Source organism: Callospermophilus lateralis, unplaced genomic scaffold (assembly GCF_048772815.1).
Source record: "Callospermophilus lateralis isolate mCalLat2 unplaced genomic scaffold, mCalLat2.hap1 Scaffold_194, whole genome shotgun sequence".
NCBI classification, from domain to species: domain Eukaryota; kingdom Metazoa; phylum Chordata; class Mammalia; order Rodentia; family Sciuridae; genus Callospermophilus; species Callospermophilus lateralis.
Window position 1 is genome coordinate 1,448,420 of NW_027512953.1, and position 16,254 is coordinate 1,464,673.

Sequence of the window (16,254 nt, forward strand, 5' to 3'; positions counted from 1 at the left end):
ATCCCAAATAAATAATTGAACATTACACTTCAAATACCTAGAAAACAAAATCAATCTAGGCCTTAACTTAGAAGAGAGGAAATAAAGTTCATAGCAGAAATAAATGAATAAAAATAAATAATAAATAATAAAAAACAGTCAATAGAACCAGAGGATGGTGTTTTGATGATTAAAAGAAATAGACAAAGCTTTTAGCTAGAGTAATTAAGAAAAGAGGGAGAAGATTCAAATTTTTTAAAAATCAGAAATAAATGAAACATTACAACTTATGACAGAGAAATACAAAGAATCAAAAGTGATTGGTATAAGAAATTATATCCCAGCAAATTACATTCATTTATTTATTATAGAAGTGAGTAAATTCCCAGACACATTAAAATAGGAAGACTAAACCTTGAAAAAAAGAAAATTCTTAACAGATCAATAATGAGTAAGGAGATTGAATCAGTAATAAAAAATCTCCCACCAAAGAAAAGTGTAAGATATGATAAGTTCACTGTTGAATTCTACAAAGTTATGAAGAAACACAAGTGCCAATACTTTTGAAATTTCTTTTAAAAACAAAAATGAAGGAACACTTCCAAACTCCTATTTAAGCAGCATTACCCTCATATTTAATCCAGATGAGGACATTACAAGTGAAGGAAACCATAGGATAATACTCCTAAAGACCATAATTGCAAAAATCCTCAAAAATACTAGAAATCTATATTCAACAGCCCTTTAAAAGAACCATCTACAACAATAAGTGGATGCAATGGCAGTGGAACATATGCAGCTCTATAAATGAGATATATCACATTAGGGTAAATAAGAGAAAAATGTTTCTCTCCACTTTTATTTCCACACAGAATAAAACTGGTCTATCTTCTTTAAGTTCAGTTTTCATTATAACTGTTATAAAATATTTAAATTGTGTGGCATGTTAATGGCATCATTCATTTTTTTTCTGTCATGTAATTATTCTTCATTTTTACTTTTCCTTGGTTGTTACCTTGGGGTTCTAGTAGGAGAAATTACATCACTGTTTCTCAATAACAAGCTTAAATAAAAGACAGATATTTAGTAATTCAATAAATATTTATTTGGCAAACAGCCTGTTCTTAAAAATCAGTGTAAATTCTTTGGAGAAAATGCTGGATTAGTAAACTACACTTCAGGCAATTTAGCATGTGCACAAATCTTATTTCATGTCTCCCCCAATATTTTATCTTCATCCATATGAGAGGTTCCTTTGCCCCTTATTTTATTTTACTGAATTGTATTTATTTTTATATCATGTTGGAATATAGTGCAGTTTAACACTCTCAAAAAACTATATGTCTTAAAAAGTCATTGGGTGTATAGGTACACCCATTTTTTGTGCATATACATATATATAGAGATAGATAGATAGGAAGGAGTTTATTTGGTCAAACACTGATAATTGAATTTTAAAGTCTGGTATAGACACTTATATAAGAAAAAGCCAAAGTGGACTTGCTAATTCACATAATGTACTGTTATAAATTTTAGGTCAGGTGGTACAGCATTCCTATATGTTTTACGTTGGCAGTTTATTTCTTATTTAGCCAGTTATATAAAATAATTTTCCCATAATATGTAAAAATCTCACTAGAAAGTTTTGGGCTGTTAACATGAAAGCCAGGTTCCTCCCACAGGTCTTGATTTTTTCAAGTCCAAAGATGAAGTGTCTCCTTTGTTATCGAGAAAGCAGTCTGAAGCCCTCTGCCTGGAAGTATCTTGTGATCTCAATGTGCTTCTCTTCCTCTTTATCTATAATATCCCTGGTGTGGTTAAGGTTCTCTGTGAGTTCTCCATAAACTGTCTTGTGTGTTCTTTTATTTACAGACTCTGAGTGATTAATTGATCCAAACATTTTCCTCATCATTTAGCAAGTAATAAAATCACTATTTTAATATATATAATCAGACATATGATAAATTATGATATAAGGGTGTATTAAGAATTGTAATGCAAAAAAATAGATAAATATTACAAAAAAAAAGGCAAAAATTCACAAGGCGTAAAAAATCACTATTTTGAGATATAAAAATGATCATACATTGTTGGGAGTCATCCATGGACTGTGTCTGTGAGCTATGTGCATTTGAGCATATGAGAGTACTGGTCTGGCCTTGTGCACTAATTGGGCTGTGTGATGCAAGTGTGCCTTTTTTCTTGCTCTGCCTGTGATCCCACACACAGCACCTGAGATGGGTGTGACTTGCCAAGATATCAATCATCTGCTGACCACAAGACATCAGCAAGCAAGACTCCACCTTTTGAAACCCTATCCCTTGCCTAATTTGGCTGGAATATTCTACCAAATGTATTTTCACCAATAAATAGGGGGGTTCCAGGTGTGCTCTCTCACTCTTGCTTTTTCCAGCACTGCAGAGCATGGAGCTAACTCTTGGGGTTACAGAGGAGTCCCACCCTCAAAACTCATGTTCGTGTGCTGCATGGTTTCTTCACCATTTTCTAGGTGTATTGTTGCAATCAGCTCCTTTAAACCCAGGTCATCTCATCAGCCCAGCAGCTGGCAGGAATATATTCCTTCCAATTGTATCAGGCATGGTATGACTATACTTCATGCTCTATTTAAAAGTAAATATGTTACATTCTCTTTTTATTTCTTAAACATTCATAATTAGAATCAGAATCTCATTATTTTTCATGTGTCTTCATGGCTTGATCTGTCTCCAGACAGCTTGGTCAACTTGACAAAACCACAACTTGATAGCATGTTCCTTCTTTCCAGGCCATGATTCCATCATGTTGAATCTCTATTGTCTCCATAAATGCAGTATTTTGTTTCTCAAGTAGGCAGTTATTGCTACATCCAAGATTATTTTATACCTTATGGGAATGTGAAGTAAAGAAAACTTCACATTTTCTTTTCTTCAAAAGTGATCATGAAATACAATTTCTAGGATCTAGTAGTCATGCTTAATTTAAATAATGTATCATTACATTGTCTTTACCAGTCCCTTGATCCACTGCTCTTTTTCTCAGTCTCGAAAACTAAAATTGGCCTCTCTAATAAATTATTCGTTCAAAAGTCCTCTGCCTCAGGGTTTGCTTAGTAGAGAATCAATGTACCAATATTAGAGTAGTGAAATTGAACTACTTAAACTTAGATGGAAGGGAATTTTATAAAATAGTTACCTTCAGGAGTCATTAAAATGAGACAGTGCTTTGAATGTCTAATCCTTAATATGATCATTTCCTGAAGTTAATCTCCCATTCCAATGCACTAATGATTTTATTTAAAACTTTCATTTCTTTTGTATGCACTGTAAATATTAACTGTCTTCATATTATGAATTTTAACAGTGATTTCAACAGATCAGTATGGCTCTAGGGAGCATCATCAGTGCATACTCTATGCTACATGGTGCCTCCCACTAGTTTGCAGTTTGCTGCACAATTAGTAAAGCATATTTAATCATGTAAATTCAATTGTTTAATAGTATTATTTGGACACAAAAAAAATTAATAAGGTTAATATATGAGTCTGCAAATGAAAAATATATTAACATATGATCTTTTAATTAAGAAACCTGCCTATAGGAAAAAAGAGTTCTAAAAATTTCTCAGCATTTTAAAGTTAAAGCAGTAGTTTTCTAGATCAACACAGAAGTGTTATAATTGTAATATAAAATATTTTACAAACTGTGATGAATTTGACTGACTAGAGATATTTAAGCATTTCAAACTTCCATTTAAACCTGAATCAAGTATGAAAATATGATCGCCAACTGCAAAAGAGAACTCCCTTCTCTTTTTGCACTGATGAAAATTTGAAGCATTTCAGACTTTGAATGTTTATCAAGTATATTTACAGTTTATCTTACTATTCTTTGAATGTTCAATAAAGGTTGATAGAAAAGCACCTCATTCTATTATTGCAGATAAGTCAATATAAACAAGTCTTTTTAAAAGACCTTTCATTTGCCCCCTGCAGATCTAATGGAGATATAAATATGAGTATATTCTATATTCACCTAATATACATTTACTAAAATCTGACAATTGGACAAATTATCTGCAGTTGAGAGAATGAGATAACATCCATATTAGAGTACCTATTGGAAATCTATATTCATTCTGATTAATAGTAACAGGAAGTTGTCTCTTTTCAAATGCAGTTTTTCTATTCAAGTTCAGATGTTAAGTGTTAATTCTATCTACAATAGTTTTAGGAACTTATAAATATTTTAAAAGTTTATTTCCTATTTTCTATCATAGTCAACAGAATTCAATTTCTTTAATTATATAATAAGGCACATTATATATTTTCACAAATTGAAAAATATTTTTCTTGAATACTGATTTTTTTAAGTTTTATGTTTTAAGCTATGTGTCTCCATTTGCTAATTCATCTCATATATTTTAAAGAGCCAACAATCTTAGGCAATGTCTTTACAATGATTTTGTAAGTCTGCTTGTCATTGATGTGATCAAAACACCTGACAAGAACAGGTGGTTTATTTGAGGCTGACAGTTTTGGAGTTTCATTCCATGGCCATCCAATTCCATTGCTCTGGATCTAAAGTGAAAGAGAATATCAGATGGAAGGACATGGGAGAGGAAAACTGCTCACTTTAGAACAAACACAAAGCAGAGAGAGATACAATGGGGCCAGGGATAAAATATACTATAAGGCCATAGTTTCAGTGACCTACTTTGTCCAGCCATGCCAACCAGTTATTAATGGATCCAACAAATGCATTAGTTCACTGAAAATTTCACAACTTAATCATGCCGAAGAGCTCTACCTCTGAATCTTCCTCTGTTGAGAATAATTTATCTGATACAAGAACTTTTAGGGAATACCTCATATTCAAGCAATAACAATCATATGATGCATCATTAAGACATATCCACATTTCTTTCTCTTTCTCTCTCTCTCTCTCTCTCTCTCTCTCTCTCTCTCTCTCTCTCTTTCCCCATACACACACACACACACACACACACACACACACACACATAAATGCCTATATTAACCTTAAAGAATATTCTTAAATTTTACAGATAGAGCAATCCTTCATTGATTTTCTTTTATCTAAAAAATTAATCCCATTATAGCAGTGAGAATTTTTATTTTATGACTGCAGTGTTATTTTCAATAGCATTCAAACACAAGAACCTTTAGTTTAGTTTTGAGGGAGAGTCAAGATCAATTTATATCAGTGAAATTGCAATATTTAAAGTTCAGAGCAGGTGAAATACATATGCACAAAATGATTTTCCTCTCTTTGGAGTATATCATCAAATATTCTGTTGCTGTGAGATTAGCTTTTGAACTAACCACATTCCTTATTCCTTGCATTCTCTAAACCCAGTGTGCCCCACAGCCCTGTTCAACTCACTCTTGCATTCCCTGGGGACATAAGGAAAAGAAAATCAGAGCTCAGTCAGCTGTGTTTCATTATCGCTGTGATGAAACCAGAAGCTGAATGCAAGTCCAGACCTCTATCAGTATCCTACAGTTAGGAGAAATAGTATACAAAGCTGGGAGAGATCTTTGTCTACAATGTTTGTAATTATGAAAAGTTGGGTAATAGGAGTGATTTTACTAGATATGGAATCCTGAAGACCATATCTTTTTTGTTGTTGTTTCCTTTTAGTTACACATGACATTTGAGTCCATTTTCATATAATTATACAAACACAGATATATCTTATTCTAATTTTGACCCCAGTAGCTCTTCTTCCCCTTCCCTTTCCCCACATCTTTTCCCTTCCCTTCATTTATCTTTCTGCCATTTACCCTTAGTTATTTTTATTTTTACTTTTTCATTAATTTCTTGTCCTTATACATAATGGTGAGATTCACTGTGATGTATTCACATATGTAAGTAGGATTTCCTTTTTCTATCCCTTCTCCCTTCCCTTTATTCCCCTTTGTCTGATCCACTGAACTTTTTGTTTCTGCCCCTGACCTTTATTGTGACTTATCTTCCACTGTCAGAGAAAACATTTGACCTTTGGATTTGGGGGATAGTGTTACTACGATTTAAAATATGGAATACTTCACAATTTGTCTATCATACTTTCACAAGTTTCCATGCTAACCTTCTTTGTTTTGTTTCAACTTTGGTAAGTGTGCTGCTGACATGAATAACAGAAGACCTTATCTTCAGTGATAGTATATTTCTGGGAATAAGAAATGTTCTTTAATAATAAATAATAGCCAAGATAATAACGATGTGTAGAATAAAGATTAACAAAGATAAAGACCATGAATACAATGCTTTTATTATTTATTCATTTAGGCCATGTTTTACTCCAAAACTATCTAGTGCACATTCTAAAAGCTACTAATATAGAGTATTATATTTCAAACATGACATGTCAATAATCCTGTACAAAACTGATCTTTATTTTAAATATTCTTCTTTGTTAACAAATTATTCAATTTGAAATCACTCTGCATAAGGATATATTGACCAAAGATTAAATATAATTAATGGTGAGTTTTCTTAATTTCTCTGCAAATTTTATGCATAGACAAATGTAAAGATTGTTTGCTTTAAAAGTCCATTGTGGGGTTGAAGGTGTAGCTGGGTAGAAGAATGCTTGCCTACCTTCCACAAAGCCCTAGGTTCACTCCCCAGTACTATAAAAACAAACAAAAAGTCTATTTATGATTTCCTATGCTTATAATTTATAATAAAGTTGATTAGATTTATAATTTTGCTGGCAGCTAAGCAGATTGCATTTGAAAATGGTGGGTTTTATAAAATAAGAATACATTTAAAAACTTTTATTTTTAATTTTACCATTCTAAATTTAATAATAGAGGCAAAAAGGAGTGAATAGAAAATTTTATTTAATCAAATATGACAACTCAAGCAGTTTATATTAACTTACAAATTAAATTTTTTTCAGAAAAGGCAACAAATGAAGATATACCATAAGCTTACACAATACCTAATGCTAGGGTTGGAAAATTCTCCTAATTGTTACTAGTTTATTTGAGGAATTTGATACATAGAAGAATAAACTTATCAAGATCACAAGAGCTGTAGGAAAACTATCACTAAAATAATATTTGCTGCAAAACTTCTAAGTGCCCCCTCAGTTTAAAATATCCAAGCAGAACATACTAAAAGATTATAGTTTCTAATCATGCTATGTATTTCTGCCTGAGGCTGTAAGTACAGACATGAAGGGAAATATCAAATTAAAAATGGTTCTGGTATTTTACTCAAATTTCTCAAAATCTCAGGTCCTATTTTATGCTACATTGTTATATACTATATTTTTGGTAAGTAGAAATGCATATATTAAAAGTTTCAAGAGAGTCAAATGTACGTTATGTCGATATAAAAGCTGCCTGTGCATAAAGCATAATTTACCATATGAAATAATTATGAAAATATGTCTAACACATGTGTGATTTTCATAATGCTTTACAGAGTCTGTTTGCCAAGAAAATCATAATATCTATTAAACCACTTTATATTATAGGAAAAGTGAAAAATAGTTTGGCATGATTGAATATATAATTTAATAATCATTATAAAAAGCTGATATCACTTTATCTTATTGTTGAAAGTGACAATTCAATGATAACACCAGATTGTGGTTTGAGATTTCTGGGTCTTTGACCAGTTGTTATGCTAACAATTCAATATATTTTTGAGACTCATTTTGCTGTGAAAACCTGATTATTAAAATATATTTAGACTGTTTTCAAATCTGAATGACATTATCTTGACCTTCCTGACTAGAATACTGAAGGAAGAACCAGAAGCTGAAAACTGATGGAACTCTCAGCCCACTTCATAGGAAGCTTAACCAGGTCCTTTCCTAACCACAAAAGTAGGAAAATGATATTGTTTGAAACCAGATCTTTTGAGGTAGCATTTTCTATAGTTATAGATAATTGTAAGCACTGCTTCACTCTTGTGACATGAATTAAATTTTCTACTAAGGGTTTTGTTCAAGTACATAACAACAGAAGAAATATCAAATTTTGTAATTATGCAGATTTGCAGAATTGAGGACAAAGAAAACTCAAGCACTTCCACAAAGTAAAACAACTTTAAATTCAATACTAATCCATATAAATGCATATGCCTACTTATGGAATTCATTTGTGGTCAAGAAGGCAAAATCTTTGTTCTGAGGCCAAACACTGCTTCAAATTTTATCCCCCAAATTCTTTAAAAGTCCAGCTGTCTAAACTATAAAGCACCTGCTTGAAAAAGTCTTATTTGTAAAGTGTGTGGTAGAAGTTTAGCTAACCTATGCTGCTCCTAGATAACCAACAGACAAGATAAGTAGACAAGATGCCATTTCTCTTTACTCAGAGACAAGAATGAATATTGCAGACATCAAAGTAAATCATGTGATGTATCACACATTAGAACCAACAGTCGTTGTTCTATGCTAAATATTTGATTGATTCACTTCAGAAATGTGATAATCAATGAATTGAAGATGTCTCTCCTTACACTGATGTTAAAAGCCTTCTTGTATATAAGTGTGACCAGTGTGGAAGGATATTTTTGCTGTTTTAATAAAAGATTTTCTATATCCAGAGGCATATATTTGTTGGTTCACTTAAAATGCAAATTGAATCATCTTTTGCATGAGTGGGTATCTCAGTCACAATTTCTAGCAATGTGTCCTTAGAAAAGGTGTTTTTCTCCTTTGTAAAATACTTAAATCACTCTGCATGTGTGGGTATGAGTGTGTGTGTGTGTGTGTGTGTGTGTGTCTGTGTGATAGCGAGAGAGAGAGAGAGAGAGAGAGGGAGAGAAATTTGAGTGAGTTAATATGTCAAGTTTAGAAAAGTACTTGACACAGTATTCAGCATAGATTAGCTATCTTTATCATAGTTGTTATATTGGATTTTTTGGTATTAAAATATAGTTATTATTTAAATGCCTATGGTGATACCTCAGCTATTTATGAGTTGATGTTAATATATCCAATGGATATCTATCTAAAGATTTATCTATCTATATCTATATCTATATCTATATCTATATCTATATATATATATATATATATATATATAATGTACACATTTATATTTATATGTACACTTTGTCTCTTTTGAAATTATTTTCTCAATGCGAATTTTTGTCATTTGAATTTTTGTGTCAAATGTCATGTGAAAATGTAAGAATCTTGTTACATGTGAAATATATGGCCTCCAGAATACATGTATTATTTAAATTTCTTAAAATTTATAAGATCTTTCATTTTTCAAAACAATTTCTACTACTAGATATTATCTGGTTTGCTCTTCTTTTAACAGGAATAATTAAAAATAACAACATAATTTTGCATTTAGAAATACATATTTTTACTTTGTTGTGATAAATGTTTATTGGAAATTTAAATTTATAAATTTCTGCATTAACAAATCATACATGGTTTTCCTCCATGTATTTATTTAAATGATAATACATTACCATCTATTTTTCTAAGCCATTTTTTATAAATTCTGATAGACAAAATGTTGTACATTTGGAGAAAAGCACATATGCCATCACATGATCTATGACATATCTATCTCCATTATTCATTCCTTCACTATATATTGTTCAAAGGATTTGCCAATTTTATAAAAACTGTTCAATCTGTGGCCACAGGAATGTTAGATAATTATTACTCTCAATGGCCACAAGATTAGAAAAGATAACTCTTTTTCATTTATGATATCGAAAACTTGTGTCATCTCATTTTTTTCCTTGTGTAGTTTGGCTAAAAGTTCATCAATTTTCTAGTGTGTTTCAGTGAACCTGTAATGACTTCTCCAGCTTTTCTCCAGTTTATTTTGATTTCAATTTCATTGATTTCTGCTCTAACTTTTATTACTTCTTCTCCTCTTTGATATTCTGAAAGTACTCTTTTATCTATATCATTTCTCAAAATTGTTGTCTTTCTCATGAAGATTTTTAAAAATTTATTTATTTATATGCAGTGCTGAGAACTGAACCCAGCACATCACACATGCAGGGCAAATGCTCTACCACTATGCCACACAACACCAGCCCCTGTCTGTATATTTTGAAGGACAGAGATTAGATTTTATATTTTATATCCTTCTAATTTTCTATAGGAAAACCAATAATACATTGTAAAATTGTTACCTTATATCAATGTTGATCTAATAAACTTGAGAAAAGAAAAACAGTACACTTTAGCAGTGAATCTTCATCTGTTCCTGTGGATTCAAGTGACTCCTTTGTCATGTTCCTACCCTAGTGTAGATGGACTCCCTTTTTTGTCTCCCTTGTACTGTTATTTTCTTGGTTTTAGATTTCTCCTAACTTTGTTCAAAATAAAGTCACTTCCACTGGGGAGAGCTTTGGACTTATCTGCTCCCATTGTAAAGGGAAAAATAGATGAGGATGGCGGGGATACAAAGTTTAGAGAATAATTAAATATAGACAATCTCTGTTCGCTCGTTCTTTCTTCTTCTCCTTCTCCTTCTCCTCCTCCTCCTCCTCCTCCTCCTCCTCCTCCTCCTCCTTCTTCTTCTTCTTCTTCTTCTTCTTCTTCTTCTTCTTCTTCTTCTTTTTGGTGTTGGGAATTGAACTCAGGGACACGCAACCAGTGAGCCACATCCCAAGCCCTATTTTGTATTTTATTTAGAGACCGGGTCTCACTAAGTTGCCACGTGCCTTGTGGTCCCTAAGTCTGGCTCTGAACTGGCGATCCTCCTGCCTCAGCCTCCCGAGCTGCTGGGACTACAGGTGTGCCCACCACGCCCAGCTCTACTCTCTTCATTGCAGTATATGGCCACCTTGTTCTGGCCTTTATGTTTTACTGTTGAAGGCAAAATATAAAAATAGGAAATAATTATTATAACTTATACAACTAAAAAGCAATTTGAGCTCAATGAAACTGGCAATAATTGCTTCTGAGTGCACAGAATGTTGGAAACGGTAAAGGCTTGTGACCACAAGAAACAAAAACTTAAAGACTAAGAACATAGCTCAGTGGCCAAAAAGGAAAAAAAGAAGAAAGAAAAAGGAAAGGAAAGAAGGCTTAAGGGACTGGGAAGCTGGACATAGGACAGAGCAGATTTTTAATAATGGAGCTACTCAGCTTTGCCTGATTGGAGGAGGATAGACTTTCTATTTAATTAATTAATTAATTATTTTTAAAAAAGCAGAGTTCTAATTTTCATGTAAAATGTCCTAAATTTAGGGTTGACTCAAAACCAATACTGTGTTGATTAAACAAAATGTGCTTATGGGCCACAGCTGATTACAAGTGTCAATCCTCTGTACAAAACACACGACAACTTATTCTCTCTTAAAACACCACTGGGTGAGTGTTAAGGCCCTAAATGATAAGTGAAAGCAAATTATATATTGTGCTAGATCAAAATCTCCCTATGTATGTGCACATGGAAGGATATGTACCCTTATATTCACACAAAATGCTGATCTATGGATGCCTTTATGTGAATTTCTCTCAGAGAAGGGTTATTAGTTTTAATAAGAATCTCAAAGGAAGGATGTGAGCCCAAACAAGTAGCATTGAAGAGGATACATGGATTCTTTTCTAATGCCACAGCCAAATAGCCTGTTAATGGATACTAAAAGCTTTTATATATGGTAGACTCACCAAGAGAAAACACTGTGGTTGTTAGGTCTAGATGAGCCATAAATGATAAGAAGATTTCCCTGCTCCTAAGAGCATTGTCTAGTTATTAACTAAGAATGATACAGATCAATAATTATAATAAAATGTACCAGACACAAAACCTGAAGCTTGGGATACAGCATAGATGGGGGTAGCATATAAATATGACTGTAAGACGGCAGCAGGGAGGATTCAGTTGGTAAAATCAGGACCGCCCAAGCTTCCCTCCCCTGTCAGGTTCCAGTGTCAGGGTTGTTCATTTTCTGATATATCAAACTGGTTGAACACAAGTTGCCTAAGAAAATGTTCTTAGGAGGCTGATTTAAAGAAGACATAAAAATAATTTATAATTGGTAATGTGGAATCTTTTTGTAAATCCGTTTATAGAAAGTACTTGAAAGTTCTTGATAGCGGCATGTTTTAAAGTACTTTAACCAATCTCCACGCATCAGAAGGAGAGCTTTATTTTTAGATCTTAGTTGCTGAGAGGTATTAGAAACATTTAGACACAGAGAAAAATTGTGACAAAGTTGAACATGATACTAGTTAGTGAAGACTGATTATATAATCTTTTTAAACAGCTTTCCTTAAAGAGCTGAATAAATATTCATGTAACTAAAACATAAGGAAACAGAGACGTGCCACTAATATTGCCAATTTTCTGAAAGAATTCCATTATGTTCCAAGAAATTTTGTTCAAAAATGCTTCTATAGGGCTAGATCATTTTTTTTAATAAGGTGGAATAGTTAAGAAAGAAATAAGAAAGACAAATATCCCATTTTCCTCTCAGTTGTGTTCTGGATTTAAATAATAAAAGTACTCCAACTGAGAGAAGAGAATATTTCTATGCTAATTTGGATTTTTATGGGCACAATCACAATACAGGGATGGGAAAGGAAAGATGTCTATGTTGGAGGAACAAACTTTGAAAATTTAATAGTGCAGAAAAGGGTGAATATAAAGTTGACAGAATATGAAGGTGGCATCTACAAAGGATGATCAGAGAGACGCACATTACCAAGACACACCCTGTTAATAAAACACAAGACACGCCCTGTTAATAAAAAAGCCAGTGTAGATACGACTAGAGGCAGGGCAGCTAAATACACTGATGAGTAATGGATTATAAAATAACTATACCTAAAATGTCCAAGTCTGTTTGACAAGAGATTGAATCTATTATGCAAGAATAGGAGATAAAGAAAAAAGATCAGCCCAATTTGAAAAACAATAAGTAGGACTTGTAGACCTGAACAAATGCAATGATTAAAAAATTAAGGAAATCAGTAATAAGAATAAAGCTATAGACTAATAGTGGAAGGGTGAATTAATGAGCCCAGGACATAGCCTGAACAAAGAAATGAAAATTACCAAAGCAAAGCTGTGGCATTGAGAACAGAATGCAAAGTTCCAAACAGAGTTCCCAAAGGAGAGATAAAGGAAAAGGCAATGCTCAGAGGAAAAAATGGCTGAGATCTTTCCAGAGCTGAAGATATGAGCATTTTCATGGTGCAAACTCTGAATTTAGTGAGGGAACAATAAAAGGCACAGGAGAGGTTGGTTAAGACTGCCTTAGGTTCTCAACCATGCTTCATCCCTAAGAATCTAAGGGATCCAGTCTGCTCCTCTGAGCCATTCCTGAGCCCCTGAGTTGGAGTTTACAGGTGAGGCTGGGGCCTTGGAGGGAAGGACCTCATTTCCTGACAGAGTAGACAGCAATAATGCAGGTCGTGATGGGAAGGGGCCTCTAGGTTCTGGTCATTACTGCTGACAGCGGACCTGTACACACAGCTGTCCCACTGATCCATGGGTTTTCCCTCTGTGGTCTCAGCTGCCCTCTTTCAAAAACAGGCAAGAAGGGTAACAACATACACAAAGATACTTTGAGAGACTACTTTCATAAAATCTTTATTATAGTATATTGTTATAATTGTTCTATTTTATTATTAATTATTGCCATTAATCTCTTTATTGTGCCAAATTTACAAGTTGAACTTTACTGTTTGTGGTTTCAGGCAACCACTGGGGTTCCTGGACCATGTCTCCTATGGATGAATGGTGGCTAGGGATAGAACCCTCCATATTGTGGAATTACTAAATGACTTAAACGGCTTCACTCTTAACAGTTTAAAAATGTTTCCTTCCTCTGACCATGGAGATCTACCAAAGTCAGTATTCAAGTTCTCAAATTTTCTGCATCTATAAACACTGGTAATTCAATTTTCTGATGAGATAATATGGTATTTTTTTCCTTCAGAAAAATAAAACCAGTTCACAAGTCAATATATTTTTATCTGGATAAATAAACAGAAACAAACTTGAAGAATGTCAAAACTAAAAATATAATTTCAGTTTCTGTGAGTAATTTGGTTATTCCCAAAACTAATGTTCCTGCTCCAAGTACTCCTTAATATCACTGCATCAGATCTTTCATTTAATTTAAACATAAAATGAAATATAGCTTACAAAACTAATGTATTTAAAAGTAGAACCTTTTTTAGGCTTGAAGGAAACAGGTGTTAAGTTGGAAAAACTCTTTTAATAGACTAAAATAATTTTATGTGTATTTACAGATTTCTAGAGAGATGAACACTTTAACTTAGCTATTAGATTGGGCACATTTAAATCAGCAGAAGCCAGAGGGGGAAATGCATTTGAATGTCTTTTAGGGAGATAAGTCCAGGTCTGTCCTCCTCTGCTCTCAGCCCAGGGAGAGGTATTGTGTACGTCCTTGCCCTCTGACTTATCTTTGGGTTTAATCAGCAGGACTCAGGAGAGACTGGGATGTTTACTCCCCACCATTTATAGTGCTGTGCCAGGGTTTAGTAGGGACCTTCTAACAAAGAACACAGCAGCACATGGGCAGTGAGGGTCATTCCCAGAATCCCCCACACAGAGTGAAGCCTGCTACACACTGGACCCTCACCTCTCTGCTTGTCTCCATGGTATTGGAAACCACTCCTGCTGTATCACCAAGCCTCTGTCCCTCCCAAAGTCTGCCTTTTATTCACCTAAACACATTTTATTTTTTTGATATTGATGTAAGAATATCTCAACTGTCTGTACCCAATTTTCCTATGTACATTCAACTCATGCCACAGTGAATTGAATTCACTGCAAGACAGCAGGAGATGAGACCCCAGGCACATAGCTTTTCTTCAAGTGGAATTTTCATATCCTCAAAAGAAAAAAAAAAAGGTACTCAAATATTTAACATCTTTTTCTATTCTGATTAAAATATCAGGCCCTGTGCACATTCCATACAGTTGTGGGAACAGGAGGCTGGAGGAAGGCATCTAGAAAGTTTGGTTTGGCATTTTGATATATTACATTTCTTAAGTTCCTCTGCCACACATAAAAAATAATCCTATGCGGTTCCCCCCAAATATGCAACTCTTATTATTTTGCAAATGTTGACTTGTTTCATTTGCTTATTAAATTTGTTCTTCCCAAGGTTTATTCTTTCTTAATGTTTACTTTTATTAACATGTAGTAATGGTACATATTTAGGGAGTGCAGCATAATACTCTAATGCCTGCGTGTACCTCACATAGATCAATCAGAGTAATTATCTTTTCCATCTTGTTATCATTTCTTTTTGTTTGGAACCTTGGAGTTCTTCATAGAAACAGCGAAGAGATTATTGTGAACTAGAGTTTATTTTTTCTAAGCACAAAAGGACTTTAAAGCCATGGTATATTCCAGGAAGGAACTCTAGCGCTCTCTCCTCTTGGTGCCCACTCTCCATGAACTTAATGGCTCTGGATCCTCTTTTGTGGGTCTGCCTCTCTTATTCCTATCCAGAAGGGCACCAGGAAAGAGCTGAGCCTGAGTTTAAAGGCACAGCAGATGAAATAAATTGGAGTCTAGGGAAATGAGCTCAACTACTGGTTGGTCAAATCAGAAAGAAAATTAGTCTAGATGCTAATGATGATGTGTGCTCAGCATGTTGCGAGGCACACGATCAAATCACGCCAAGATGAGAGAAAGGTAGGAGATATTAATGATTTTAAAGCCAAACTGGGGAAACTGCAACCCACAAAGTTAGCCACAGGACTGATAATTAAATACTCTGCTAAGTCATTTATTTTTCTAGGTTAATTTTTAAATCATTACTGAAACGAACAAAAGACATATTTTTAACTTGGTGGAATTACATAAATTATTTGAGATTTTTTTCTAATTAGTACATCTTTCTCTTAGCTTGTCTTTCTCTTCATATATTCTACCAAGCACTTGGGGAAAAAATTTTTAATCCTTGTTTTTCCTTTCAATACAGTATACATGTTACATTTGAATATTTTGTCTGCTACTCTCTATACAAATAGATAAGATATGATGCATTTTTTTAAAAAAAGCATTTATTTTTTAGTTGTAGTTGGACTTAATAACTTTATTTCACTTATATATATTTTATGTGGTGCTGAGGGTCAAACCCAGGGTCTCCCATGTGCGAGGCGAGCGCTCTACTGTTGAGCCACAATCCCAGCCCCAAGATGCAATGCATTTTAACCCATAATTGATACCAAGAAAAGTTCCATTTCCTTCTCATCTTTTGCCTCTGACCCTAGTGGCAACAGGCATGAGAGTCACTCGGGGAGTGTATTTTCCTTGTGAAAAGTAGAAAG

The 16,254-nt window shown here is 33.6% G+C and overlaps 1 non-coding gene across 1 annotated transcript; it reads right to left on the reverse strand.

Annotated features, from left to right (window-relative positions):
- Positions 1-6,026: 6,026 nt before the first annotated feature.
- On the reverse strand, positions 6,027-6,134 carry LOC143389242 (U6 spliceosomal RNA). The gene has a single exon (XR_013090121.2). It is a non-coding gene; the product is annotated as a U6 spliceosomal RNA (small nuclear RNA).
- Positions 6,135-16,254: the final 10,120 nt, after the last annotated feature.